This window comes from Trachemys scripta, chromosome 7 (assembly GCF_013100865.1).
Source record: "Trachemys scripta elegans isolate TJP31775 chromosome 7, CAS_Tse_1.0, whole genome shotgun sequence".
Lineage (NCBI taxonomy): Eukaryota > Metazoa > Chordata > Testudines > Emydidae > Trachemys > Trachemys scripta.
In genome coordinates, this window is record NC_048304.1 from 23,469,460 (window position 1) to 23,484,863 (window position 15,404).

Here is a 15,404-nt window from a genome sequence, read left to right on the forward strand (position 1 = left end):
GACCACTTTTTGGCTGGGCCAAACCAGAGTAGTGTGGCAATGCTGTGCACCAGGTTGCAACACCACTCACTCAGATTTGGAGAGGATACATGTAGGGGCTCTATGTGTGTGTGTCAGACTGCTAATATGTGTGTTTGGAGAGTGCCTGAGAGGAGAAGAGGAGTGTCGGGTGTGTGGGGGTCAAATCTTTGGCCACCCCACTCTCATGTAGTGTGAATAGCGTAGGTGCAGGAAGGAGGCTGTGATTATTACTGGCACTTTCACACCTGAAAATACTCTGCAAACAATCACTGTCACATCACACATTCCACTTTTTAGAAGGGGAATCTAAAGCAGAGAGAGATGCAGAGCAGGGGCATTGCCACCTATAGCCTCGCCAGAGGGTATGTCAGAACGATACTCCGGCTAGCTCGCTAAAAATAGAATGTGGCCCTGGCAGTGCCCGTGGTGGGAGGGGCTAGCCACCCTGAGTGCATGCCCAGCAGGGACACCAGGTACATACTCAGGGCAGCTGGTCCCTCCTGCTGCTCATGCTGCCACGGCTACACTTCTGATTTTAGGCACCAGCTTGAGCAGAACTAGCATGGGTATGTCTACACAAGCAGGGGATCACACCCTTGCAGCTCAAATGTGAACATACCCAAGGACATGTCTACCCTGCACCTGGGAGCGCTTCCCAAGCTTAGGGAGACAGACACAGCTCTGAGCTAGCCTGCCTGAGGGTAGCATGGGCAGCAGTTCGGGCTAGCCATCTGAGTATGTACCAGGGGGTCTGAGCGGGTTTGTACTCAGGAGGAAGCTGCCCAAGCTGCCATTCGGGGACAGAGCAGGGATTTACCCTGGGACAGACACTTCCTAGCCATCTCCAGAAACAGCAAATGCCGCCCAGAACATGTCCCTTCCCCGTGCCCATCCCATTCCCCTCCGGACCAAGATGCACCACCTCATGCAGGAGTTGTTCGGTCTCCCCCACATCCACAGACAGATCATTGCCCTTTCACCATAAGTTGGGGCCCACCCACATTTCCACCCCTCTCTGGCCCTGCTGCAGAGCCTTGCCCAAAGCACACAAGACTAGGGCTGGAGCAGGAGCCTGCCTGGCTCCTGAGTGCTCAGCCCGCCCAGCACAGATCCATGTACCCTGCCCATGGGGCTCACGTGTGTGGCACAGGTGTGCCATGCACCTCTGCCCTCTGGGATGCAGGGCTGCTAGCTGCCAAGCGCCATCACCAGGAGCAGCAATGCCCCCTCGCAGACAGGCCGGCAGCTGTGGCCTAGCTCAGCCCCTAGCCCAGGAGGGCAGAGAGAAGCTGTGATGCCAGATAATGGACCTTGGCATACGCCAAGCCTCTTGGACCACCTCCCTGCCAGGAATTCGGTGGCCCCAGGCTGGTTCCCCTGCCGTAGGCAAAGACACTCAGGCTGACCCTGGTGCTGTACCCCCCACTCCCAGCTATGCTAATCAGTAACTCACCCCTGCTCCTGTGGGATAACAAGCTCTGGGGGCCAGGGCACCAGCCCCACCTCAGCTGGAGGTCGGGGTCCAATTTGCCAGGGGACAAAACTCAAACTCTTGGTCCAAGTTGGCCCGGCAAACTCATCTCTGTGATGAGCCCACCCCAAGCCCTCTGCACTCCAGGCTGGGGCTGGCTTTAGAGCCAGTTCATGTGATCCGACTTCAGAGATGAGTTTCAGTTTGGGCTCCTCTGAAGCTCAAATCCTCACTCAAGCTGTACATGAAAATGTGTCTGGGATGCATTGCTAAGCACTGCATGGGTAGCCCTGGACTGCGCTAGCTGAGGGACAGCCACAGAACTGAATGAGGGTTCCAAGACTGGCATAGCAGGGAGTGCTGCAGGTCTGGCCTCAGGTGCACCGGCTGAGCTGGGGTCTAGGAGCGGAATAATCAGAGGTGATGCAGATCAGGATTGTGCGGAGGGTAGGAAAAGCTTGCTCAGTACCAGGCTAGTCCACTGCTATTTAGTCCTTTGCTTTTATAAATTCATGCAAAAAAGAGAAATTATTCATCATGATTCACTTCTAATATCTGGCTTCAATCTCATCCTCTTTTTGTCAGATCTATAAATATCAGGTGCTGAAGATGGACAAGGTGGGTGAGATAATATCTTAATAGAATCTTAGGACTGGAAGGGACATGAGATGTCATCTAGTCCAGTCCCCTGCACACGTGGCAGGACTAAGTATTAGACCATCCCTGACAGGTGTTTGTCTAACCTGCACTTAAAAATCTCCAGTGATGGAGATTCCAAAACCTCCCTAGGCAAGTTATTCCAGTGATTAACTACTTTGACAGGTAGGAAGTTTTTCCTAATGTCCAACCTAAACCACTTGCTGCAATTTAAGCCCATTGCTTCTTGTCCTATCCTCAGAGGTTAAGAAGAACAATTTTTCTCCCTCCTCCTTGTAACAACCTTTTATGTACTTGACAACTGTTATCATGCCCTTACTTAGTCTTCTCTTCTCCAGACTAAACAAACCCAATTTTTTCAATCTTCCCTCATAGGTCATGTTTTCTAGACCTTTAATCATTTTTGTTGCTCTTCTCTGGACTTTCTCCAGTTTGTCCACATCTTTCCTGAAATGTGGTGCCCAGATCTGGATACAATATTCCAGTTGAAGCCTAATCAGCATGGAGTAGAGCGGAAGAATTTCTTCTCGTGTCTTGCTTACTACACTCCTGCTAATACATCCCAGAATGATGTTTTTTTGCAACAGTGTTACACTGTTGACTCATATTTAGCTTGTGATCCACTGTGACCCCCAGATCCCTTTCCGCAGTACTCCTTCCTAGGCAGTCATTTCCTATTTTGTATGTGTGCAACTGATTGTGCCTTCCTAAGTGGAGTACTTTGCATTTGTCCTTATTGAATTTCATCCTATTTACTTCAGACCATTTCTTCAGTTTGTCCAGATCATTTTGAATTTTAATCCTATCTCCAAAGCACTTGCAACCCCCTCCCAGCTTGGTATTGTCTGCAAACTTTACAAGTGTACTCTTTATGCCATTATCTAAATCATTGATGCAGATATTGAACAGAACCGGATCCAGAACTGATCCCTGCGGGACCCCACTCGTTATGCCCTTCCAGCATGACTGTGAACAACTGATAACTACTCTCTGGGAATGATTTTCCAACTAGTTGTGCACCAACCTTATAGTAGCTCCATCTAGGTTGCATTTCCCTAGTTTATTTATGAGAAGGTCATGTGAGACAGTAGCAAAAGCCTTACTAAAGTCAAGATCTACCACATCTACTGCTTCCCCCTATCCACAAGGCTTGTTATCCTGTCAAAGAAAGCTATTAGGTTGGTTCAATGTGATTTGTTCTTGACAAATCCATGGTGACTATTACTTATCACCTTGTTATCTTCTAGATGTTTGCAAATTGATTGGTTAATTATTTGCTCCATTATCTTTTCAGGTACTGAAGTTAAGATGACTGGTCTGTAATTCCCTGGGTTGTCCTTATTTCCCTTTTTATAGATTGGCACTATATTTCCCCTTTTCCAGTCCTCTTAATCTCTCCCGTCTCCCATGACTTTTTGAAGATAATCGCTAATGGCTCAGATATCTCCTCAGTCAGCTGAGTATTTTAGGATGTATTTCATCAGGCCCTGGTGACAAAGATATCTAACTTATTTAGGTAATTTTTAACTTGTTCTTTCCCTATTTTAGCCACTGATCCTACCTCATTTCCACTAGCATTCACTATGTTAGACGTCCACTAACTTTTTGGTGAAAAACTAAACAAAAAGGTCATTTATCACTTCTGCCATTTCCACATTTGTTTTTCCCCCCTCATTGAGTAACGGGCCTACCCTGTCCTTGGTTTTCCTCTTGCTTCTAATGTAGTTGTAGAATGTTTTCTTGTTACCCTTTATGTCTCTAGCTAGTTTAATCTAGTTTTGTGTCTTGGTCTTCCTAATTTTGTCCCTACATGCTGTGTTATTTGTTTATATTCATCCTTTATAATTTGACCTAGTTTACACTTTTTGTAGGACTCTTTTTTGAGTTTCAGATAATTGAAAATCTCCCAGTTAAGCCAAGGTGGTCTCTTGCCATACTTCCTATCTTTCCTATGTAGTGGGATAGTTTGCTCTTGTGCCTTTAATAATGTCTCTTTGAAAAACTGTCAACTCTCTTGAACTGTTTTTCCCTGTAGACTTGCTTCCCATGCAGTAGCGTAGCTAGGGGGGTTCAGGTGAAGTGGCTGCTTCCCCTGACCACATTCCCCATAAGTGGCACCTTTTTAATTTTCATACTTACTTGGCGCCACTTCTGGGTTCCGCTGTCTCCTCCCTCTTGATACTCACTTCATCAACAACAAAAGAAGTCTCCTCCCCCGACTGGAACTCGTCCATCTTTCCTCCGGCTTGGACCGCAGCCGCTCACGCCGCCAGCCTGTAGCGAACATCCCGTCCCCGTCCCCGTCCCCTGATAACTCCTCTGCCATTATCAGGGGATGGGGCATTCGCTACAGGCTGGCGGCGTGAGCGGCTGCGGTCCGAGCCGGAGGAAAGATGGACGAGTTCCAGTCGGGGGAGGAGACTTCTTTTGTTGTTGATGAAGTGAGTAGCAACAGCAGCGGTGCACTGACCTCCCCTCCCCCCACACCTGGGCACCCCCCCTCCTTCTCGGCTGCTTCCAGGTTTTTCTTTTATTTTTTTCGCGGGCTGGCCTGCTGGCTCCCACCTCCCGGCACTCCGGGCGGCCGGCGGAACAGGGCCACAGGCTCCCAGCGCTCCGGCCGGGACTCTGGCCCTGAGAGCGTGGCCGGGGGTCTCGGTGACCCAGACAGCGCTCCGGATGGGGAAGCGGGGCGGCCCTGCGCATGCGCCGCTCTGTCTTTTGGTGGCGTTTCAGCGCATGCGCAGGGCCGCCAAAATGCCACCGAAGAACCGGCGCCTTTTTTCTCCGCCGGTCCTCCTCAGCTGCAACCCTGGCTACGCCACTGTTCCCATGGGACCTTACCTACCAACTCCCTAAGTTTGCTAAAGTCTGCCTTCTTGAAATCTATTAGCTTTATTGTGCTGTTTTCCCTTCTACTATTCCTTAGAATTATGAACTCTACCATTTCATGATCACTGTAGTAAGAGGAGGCCCTGAGATATAAACCTTGGTATCAGAGGCCCGGTATGAGGCCTAAGGCCTGAACCAAAGTAGTGGTCAAGACTTTGCTAACATAAAGCAAAGTTAAGCTGTGAGCCAGAGGCAGGCCCTATTCACAGAAGCTGGCAAGGAAAGGGCTGATGCTGCAAAAAGATACATACCTAAAAAGTACTGAACACTAGATATCAGAACACTCCAATACTGGAACATTCCACAGATAACATGGAACAGGCCGACCCATCCCAATGACAGGGGCAAAAGGGTAAAATGATGGATAGAGTTGTTTTGATCGAACCAACATGTACAAGGTGAGAGGCGGCACCTTACTACGTAGAGGGGTTGTACCTTGCTACATAGAGGGGTTGCACCTCAATACGTCTGGAGTGATGTGTAACTTGTTTGTACCTGTGTATAAGAATGTATCCCTGGGGTGGTGTCTTTGTCCGGCCACGGGGGCAGTGGAAAGTCCCGCCACTGAGCCGGGTCCTTGCCAAGAGGCACTTTCTCGTAGTATGCCCGGTAGGCTAAGTAATCTACGGGGAACTGCCATTGTGTCCGAGATCGCAATAAACCTACTCGATGTGGCTTTGCATCTTACTAGACTCTGTGATTATTGGGGGTTCTCTTCGGGTCTGCTGGGTCAGCTATCTGCGCAGAGCTGGGGCAGCACACAGAGGGAACACACGCATGCAGCCGAGTGATATCAACAGGAGAAAGCAGAGCACCACACCGGTAGCATCAGACAACAATCACTTTCACCTAAGCTGCCTTCCACTTTCAAATTCTCAACCAGTTACTCCCTATTTGTCAAAATCAAATCTACAAAAGCCTCTCCCCTAGTTGCTTTCCACCTTCTGACATAAAAAAAATGTCTCCAATACATTTCAAGAACTTGTTGGCAGAGGCACCGATTCCATGGGTGCCCCAAGCTGGAGCACCCATGGAAAAAAAACAGTGGATGTTCAGAACCTACCAGCCACAGCTGTTTGGCGGCACGCCCAATCAACTAATCGGGAGCACTGCCAAACAGCTCTTCAGCAACGCTGCCAAATAGCTGATCGGTGGCTTGGGGAGGGGTTTGGGGGAGGGCAGTGAGCAGGTGGGGGTCTCGGTGAGGGAGTGGAGCAGAGGTGGGAAGAAGTGGAGTGAGGGTGGGACCTCGGGGGTGGAGCATGGGCAGGAAGAGGTGGAGCAAGTGCAGGGCCTTGGGGGAAGGGTGGAGTGGGGGCGGGGCCTTGGGGTGGAGTGGGGGTGGAGCACCCCCTCAGAAAACTAAAAGTTGGCACATAGGCTTGTTGGACAATCTGTGCCCTGCCGTATTATTTTCTCAACAGATGTCTGTCTGGGTACTTGAGGTCCCCCATCACCACCAAGTCCTTTTATTGGACCAACTTCTGTTGGTGAAAGAGAGATGCTTTCGAGCTACACAGAGCTCTTCTTCAGGTCCGGTGCTGAAGGGTAAGCTGTTCTAAGCCTTCTGTCATTAGAAATTAAAACTAAAGTCTTTTTAAACCATCAAAAGTCACCCTTAAACCACTACAGTCGCATAGTTGCATTGCTGCAGCATTGTAGTGCTTCAGTGTAGACACTACCTGTGCCAACAGGAGGGGTTCTCCCATTGGCGTAGGTAATCCACCTTCCCGAGAGTGGGTAGCTAGGCTGACAGAATAATTTTTCCGTTGACCTAGCGCTGTCTACACCAGGGGGATGTAAGTTTCCAGTGTAGACCAGCCCTTAGTCTGATAAGGTTGATTCCCCACCTTTCGCTCCTCCCAATCCTTATGGTTTACAAATGTCAATACAATCTAACCCTCAGTTGCCCACTTCATTTGTAAGTGGTTTCCTACAGCATGTTTGAACCCTTTATGCTTAACAATGTGCCCCAGCTTGTAGTTAGCTTAGACACTCTGGTTCATAGTTACCTACCTTCCCCAGACCTGAAGAAGAGCTCTGTGAAGCTTGAAAGCTTATCCTTCCTACCAACAGAAGTTGGTCCAAAAAAAGGTAGTACCTCACCTACTTTGTCTTTCTCATATCCTGTTGCCAACTGGCTACAACAATACTGCAAACACTAATTACTATTGTGCTTTTGAAAAGTTGAGGTGAACTGCATTTATTTTGTTCTAAACAAGTGGTATGTGAATTACCAGTTTTCAGTGAATTCGCTTATAAATTATAATATGTATATACTGTGCAGACCCAGACCAGTGGGGTACAGGAGTCTGGTAGAGAGAAAATATACTGGTCATTGGATGAGTAGTTTTCTGTTCCCTGAGTGACCAGAGCAGGGGCTGCACTAGAGTAATCAGGAACCTGCTAGAACCAATTAAGACAGGCAGGATAATTAAGACACCTGGAGCCAATTAAGAAACTGCTAGAATCAATTAGGACAGGGTAGCTAATCAGGGCACCTGAGTTTAAAAAGGACCTCACTTCAGTTTGTGGTGTGCATGCGAGGAGCTGGGAGCAAGGGGCACTAGGAGCTGAGAGTGAGAAGCCATATTGCTGGAAGACTGAGGAGTACAAGCATTATCAAACACCAGGAGAAAGGTCCTGTGGTGAGGATAAAGAAGGTGTTGGGAGGAGGCCATGGTGAAGTAGCCCAGGGAGTTGTAGCTGTCGCGCAGCTGTACCAAGAGGCACTCTAGACAGCTGCAGTCCACAGGGCCCTGGGCTGGAACCCGGAGTAGAGGGCGGGCCCGGGTTCCCCCCAAACCTCCCAATTCCTGATCAGACACAGGAGGAATTGATCTGGACTGTGGCTTCTACCAGAGGGGAAGGTCTCTGGGCTGTTTCCCGACCCACATGGTGAATCTGTGAGGCGAGCAAATTCGCTAATAAGCGCAGGACCCACCAAGGTAGAGGAGGAACTTTGTCACAATACACATAGACAATCTGGCTCTAAACATACACAACTTCCCAGTACACATGCAAAACAGGAGCAGGAAATTGGGCTGGGCAGGGGAACTATTTACTTCCTAAATACACACCCCTTGCTCATTAAAAGGTTCAAATTTTGGGTCCCAAGTACACCATTCTGAAGTTTCCAGGGCAGTACTGATTTCACAGGTCTTCAGAACAGCCAGACTTTCAGGATGTTTGGAGCACCCAATGTGACTTCAGGTTAGATTCAATGTCGTCGCGTAACAACATTGCAAGGGAAACATTTTGGCTCAGATCCTCCGAGATATTAGGCTCCTAACTTCCACTGAAATCAATCAAATTAGATGGTCAAATATCTTTTGAGAATTGGGCCCTTGTTCTTTAGAGAAAGGGCAGAACGAAAACGCCTCTATCAAGGAGAGAAGTAATGAGGGTTGCCACTTTTCCCTGCTTGACAAGACAAACTCATGTATAAGAACATGACAATTTAATGTAAGAATGTGGTGCGACAAAACATTGCTGTGTTTATTTTGCTTGATGGCTCAAATTGTTTATTTTCTGATCCTTTAGCACCCTGCAAATGAGGATGCCAGATCACAATTCAGAGCTGGTGCAGTCCCAGAAATGCAACCCTTCCTTGTTAGTAAAGCCTGTGGAACAATTGCTACACTATTCTGATTTTCTGTGGAATATGTGAGTTTCCATTTTCTAATGGAATCTTTTTCATTGAGAGAACAACGCTCATCTGTCATAGTTGTATATTTGTGGAAGGAGAAGAGGTTGCTGTTGTATTTACCTTGGAACACAACATATGCATATAAAGCAGTGGTTCTCAAAGTTTTGTACTGGTGACCTCTTTCACACAGCAAGCCTCTGAGTATGACCCCCCTTATAAATTAAAAACACTTTTTAATATCTTTAACACCATTGTAAATACTGGAGGCAAAGTGGGTTTTGGGGTGGGGGCTGACAGCTCGTGACCCCTGATGTAATAACTTCATGACCCCCTGAGGGGTCCCGACCCCCAGTTTGAGAACCCCTGATATAAGGAGTGTGGCGAACCTGTGCTGTTAATGCATTACAGTAGGCTATAGTTGTTGGCAAGGACTGTGCCTAATCAGAATGTTGTAAGGGATGCTCAAGCTTGCAAAACCTACTCTGGCTTGCATGGAAACTGGTGGGTTTCTTTACAGGGTGTAGTTAACTGGCTTACAATTATTGACTTGCTTTGGGTCTCATTAAGGAAAATTGTGGCTGTACTGTTTTCAGTCTGACTGAGATAATGTGAAATTCATGCCAGATTATTAAGTAGTGTGTTGTTTGTTATTTGGAAGCAACAAATAGTGGATTTGATTAGATGGTACCATTCAAATTATTTTTCGCTAGGAAAGGGAGACCTAGTTCCTATGAAGGTATACAATTAAAACCTCTGGACCGAGCCTGGCTATTTGCCAGGAAGACCTTTTCATGGTCCTATCAATATGTTTGTCCTTCATGAGCTGCAATAACTCCTCTCCTGGGGGAGATTTGGCTGTGTCATGTCAAATGTCTGATAAGGATTCCATAGAGACTATCAAACAGGAGAGCATTAACTCTCTGTGTACACAAGCCATCCTTCAGTGTTGTCTGGCACTGGCAGGGGGTCGTACACCATTTCCTGATTACAGAAACTGTTGATCGGCTGTGAAAATCAAAACTGAGTGCCAGAAAAATGTCGTGTGGTTTTTTGTTTTTTTTTTCTTCTTCTTTGCAGGTGTGGAGATCATCATGGACAACTCACCTATACCCTGCCAAATTGATGACGGATGTATTTTGTGAAGTTTGTGTTGTCCTTTTCTGAAGCATTTGGTATTGTTCAATGGACTGATCCAAGGTAGCAGAAGGGCTTTTAGGATAACCCTGTTGTTTGCAACAATGTGACAGAAGGCAGGACTCCAGAGCAGATGCTCCCATGTGGCATGTTCCCCACATTCTGCATTCTGAGCCCCTACGTCTGTCCTTTGGGCTGATGTGGGCTTGGTGTGGCACTTTTCAGAGCCTCATTGCTCTTGGATTGACTGCAGGAAAGACAAGGAAAACAAGGAGAAAATCCTAGTGGCTTGGCCCGCACTGCTTCCAGCAGCTTCCATTGGCCCAGAGCAGCGAACCGCGGCCACTGGGAGCCACGATCGGCCGAACCTGCGGACGTGGCAGGTACACAGACCGGCCCGGCCCGCCAGGGGCTTTCCCTGCACAAGCGGCGGAACAAGTTTGGGAACCACTGTCCTAGTGAATATCTCTCCACCCAAACAAACGGAGAACAAAGAAGTATAATTTTCAATGTACACATTGATTTTGTCAGCAATTTGGAACCATAAACTACTGTTTTGACATGTAGTAACTGAAGCTTTACAGATCACCTTTAACAGATATTTTTAATAAGTCAGCAGCTTTTCAAAGAGCATCACTTCAACTTGGTAGATCAGTGTTTCTGAAGCAGTGGGTCATGACCTCAAGGGGGGATAAAAAAGCAATCAGGGAGGAATAAGGCACTGAAAAATGTATTACAAACTAAAGCAAAGAAAATCTCACCCCCGTCCCCGCACACTCTTGAGTTACCTTCAATATTGAGTTCCCTTTAAGACTAAGTAATCTCTTTCAACCTTTCGAAACACACACAAATAAATGACACAAGCTTATCATTATTATCACTGACACCTTATTTGCTCTTACTTTTATAACAAACGTAGGGGGTTATGAACATTTTTGACTTTGTATAAGTGGTCAACAACCTCAAAAGGTTGAGAAACATTGGAGTATAGCAATGGCAGATAGGTATTGGGCACGTATGCATGGCCAAATGGCATGTAATTGCAGCCTCTCTCTCCTTGCTGAACCTGTCGGAAAGGTATTTTGAGTACGGGAGGTTAAATTGTGCCTTCAGATAGGCTAGCAATTCCCACTGACTTCAACAGGAATTGCATGTGTGTATCGAAGGACAGAGTTTGTTCCTAAGTGTACAGATTTAAAAACTGGGACCAACAGATCTTGAAAAGTGTGACTATTAGTCCTTGTTGACAGTTGGTATCATATGCCCATATAGTCCACCTCTGAGAATCTTCAAGGCACTTTTTTTCAGCTAGTAGTCTCTGAAAGGATGCCTTTCAACACTGAGACTGTGATCTCACATGACAAAATCAATACTATTATTCAGGAATAGCAACATGACAGAGTCCACCTGTCCCATGAAAGATTCAATTTACAGTGGTCACATAGCACAATGCACCTGTCACATGAAGCATTCTGGGTACAATAGCAACATGACACAATCCACCTGGTTCAGGAAACATTCCAGTTCAGAGTGGTGATGCGAATATTCCACCTGTCACACAAAACACTTTGGGTGCAATAGCAACATGACACAATCCACCCATCACACAAAGCATTCCATTTACAATGGCCACATGCTTTTCTGTTTTCCAGTATGTACTATCTGACCATAGTACCTTGGATTGTCTTGTACCCATTTGAACTGTTAGACTGTAAGTTCTTTGGGGCAAGGATTTGGCACATTATCTCTGTCTTATCTATCTATGTATCTGGCCCCCATCATGTAGAATTTGAACAAATATGTACACTCCTACCTTGTAAAGATCATGTCTGCTTACAGTGCTATATAACAGTAACAGGCAGAATCTACTACATAGGTTACCTGCTGCAATAGCAAACACTTTACTTAAAAAGAATGCCCTTTACTATGTTTATAAAAGCATCACCTACTTACATGTTTATTGCATACACATTTTGTAATAATCTCTACAAATACACCATATCAAATACCTCCCTGTGTACTTATCTGGATGACTTCCTGTATTTATATACAGTTTTTCATAGTGTCTATATTTAGATAGATGTGGCCTAGGAACTCCAAGGTTCTAATTCTGACTTTGCCACTGACTCAATGTGTGACCTCAGGCAAGTTACTTCACCTCTCTGTGTCTCTGTTTCCCCATTTGTAAAGTAGCTCCTAGGCACTTGTAAAGATTAATTATCTAATATTCAGCATGAGGTGTAAAGGAAGGGTGTAATTCTTTCACCCTAATTTGCTGTATTACTAAAACCTGTGGCACACGAGAGTGTAAAACAGGAAATCATCACAGAACCTGTTGCACTGGGAAATCTAAACCTCATAATTTCACTATATGCTGATGACAGACTCCTATATGTTAAATGCTCTCTTTTAGATACTACACAGACTCCTTAAAATCAGTTATTCCAGTCAGTGGTGACTCTTCTGTGTAAATGCCACTGAGATGGATGTCAGGTAAGTATAAATGTTTGGGTATTTGGTTTGCTCAGAGAAATTTAGAGTTGACAAGCAAGAGCTTCAAAAGGAGGAGCCAAATTTAGGTTTCTAAGTCCATATTTAGGCTCCTGAATAAGTGGCCTGCTTTTGATACACTGAGCAGCCAGCAGCTCCCTTTAGAAAGGGGAAAGAGTATACTTTTCTATCAGCTAATAAACCCTTCCTCACTCTATCACACTCTCTCTACATTAATAGAAACATGAATAAGAACTGCTGTCAGTATTTGGTGTCAAGTGCTCAAGCACTAGTCATTATTAAGAATATAATACAATTTTCTCAAATTTTCCAGGGAAATTTTTTTTAGACAGTGGAAAGATCTTAGGATTCAAACTTTGTCAATGTAATGCCATTGGAGAACAATTCAATATCCCCAAAACTCACTTCTTTAAGTTCTTACTGTTAGGACATTTCCTAAAAGAAGAAACTAAACTGAGAATGTCTGATGCGCCAAATTTTCAACCCTTTGGAGTAGATACTCTCCAGAGTAACCATCACCCAGCAGTAATTCATTTCTGATAGGGAAACATTAAGGGTTAGGATGAAAAAATATTGAGTGAGAGAGGGATTTAAGGAGAGTATATGCTTATGACAAGCGGTCAGATACGTGTGAACAAATCCAGAGAGCTTCCATGAATAAAGGATAAGTGTATTAACAGAACATATGACACAAGCAATAAAGACCACAATGAGAAATGTAATAAGCATCAAACTGAGACCAGAAGGGAGGATATGCTGTTGTTATTAGTATCTGTTCAGCAGGATAGATGGTCATGACTTTTTCAGACAAATCGAGAAGACCGGAACTGAAGTGTACAGGTTGTAAGCAGCCCCTATGAGGTACTCAGAACTCTCACTGCTATAAAAGTCAATTGGAATTGAAGGCATTGTACACCTTGCAATAAGTACTCAAAACCACACTAGCCCAGACCCTAAAGCCTTGTGTACACAGGCTTTTCACTTAAATCTGCCATTGTTGTAGTACCAGTGTAGATCCATCGATGGTAGCCACAGTGTAAGCCCTAGTGCTGACCACTAGCTCAGCATTCATACGGCAAACAGGGGTTAGACAATACGGTGGTGAAAAGGCAGGTGATCAACCTACAGTAGCTTCCACCAGTGGAATTGCATAAGTGGTAATGCAACAATGGAAGATTTTTAAGAAATATGCTAGTGAGGTCACAGCTTCGATTAGCCAAAATGAATCAAAGGATGACAAATAAAGGATTGAGTCGGGAGAAAACTAGACTACTCCAGAGTTACAAAAGTAAGAGATCTTGTGTTCACATCTTGTTGCTTCCTTTTTTTTTTTTTTTTTAAGTAAGTTAAAATATAATGTTAGTTTGAGGAAGTCAGTCAGAGGGTAGAGGTGGTGGAATTGAGATTAACATTGGAAAGCTAGTCAAGAGAAGTGAGTCTTAAAGAGGGATTTGGAGGAGGGGAGTGAGGTTTCATTGAGAACGGTTAAATCTTTTTATAGCTGGTGCTTAATATTCCCAACATTCACAATCCACAAGTCTGTCTCTTCCTTCTCGGTAGGTCAGGCTAAACACCCAGGGAAGTTCTTGAGGAGCTATTCAGTGATATACTGGAGTAAAGGATTGCAGCCATCTGAAGGGGGTGGATTAATGTGCTCTGGAGGGGAAAAAATGAAAATGAACAGAATTAGTCCAGTCTTTTGATAAAATATGTAGCATGTGCCCAGACATGGGCTAACTGTAGGTCAGCATCTTTGTAATCCTCTGAACTTTGAACATTCAGACTGTGTTATAGAACTAGGGTCCAGAATTGGACCCTTAATGTGCACTCCCTGTTTGGGGCCAGATCATAACTGTGGAATGCCCCTAAACTGTAGCTTCATGCTATCTAGCATTGCCTGAATATCTAGTTGTAGTTTTTTGTAGAGATCTATTTTAAAGTTAATAAACAATTTATACCAACAATAATTATTTAATATTGGTAAAGTGAATATTAAGATGAAAAGTGCATTATAAATGTAGTCACCATTGAGAATTTGAGAGATTTACAGCCAAAAGCACCAATTGAAGGTCCAGTACCATGTCATGAGTTGGAATTCAAGATACAACAGGGACTGGGTCCATTAAATCGAAATAAGATTAGATACAGATGGACTTTTCTGCCGATTCTTCTATTAAAACGTTGAATATGTTCTAATATGCTATGACAGTCCAGGATGAATCCAGACCAGTGAGGGGCTATCACCATCTCCCCTGCAACCTGCGGTGCCTCACAATGCTTTACTGCTGTAGATCCCACCTGGATAGCTCATAAACAGCCTGCCAGCAGGCAGGTAACACCCTGAATGTCTGTCTATAGCTGCAGCCTGTCAACACGTGTCAGTTACACTCTGGTTTCCACCAGTCTTGGTTACCCACCTGCAGGATAACCCCAACACACACCCAGTCCTGGATTTTCCCCAAAAAACATATGTTCTGTACTGTCCAGACCTGTGATGGACAGATGATATATATTCTGTCTCTTGCCCCCCTACAGGGATCAAGATACAACTTGCTCCTTTTAAATGAACTTACCCACACAGTTCACAACACTGGGATTGTTTTGATTAAAGAATAAAATAAGTGTATTTAACAAAACAAGAAAAGCTTTTAAGTGAGTACAAGTAATGAGGCTTTGTTATCAGAAATGGTTAAAAGAAAAATAAAGATAAAATACTTCCTATTACTGAACTTAACAAACTAGACTTGGGTCAGGGTGGAATTCTTACCACAAGTTTTTCAGTAGCATTCATGACCAAATTTTAGGTCTGGATCTACTCCCAAGGTCCAGTTTCAGAGTAACAGCCGTGTTAGTCTGTATCCGCAAAAAGAAGAACAGGAGTACTTGTGGCACCTTAGAGACTAACAAATTTATTAGAGCATAAGCTTTCGTGGACTACAGCCCACTTCTTCGGATGCATATAGAATGGAACATATAATGAGGAGATATATATACACACATACAGAGAGCATAAACAGGTGGGAGTTGTCTTACCAACTCTGAGAGGCCAATTAATTAAGAGAAAAAAAA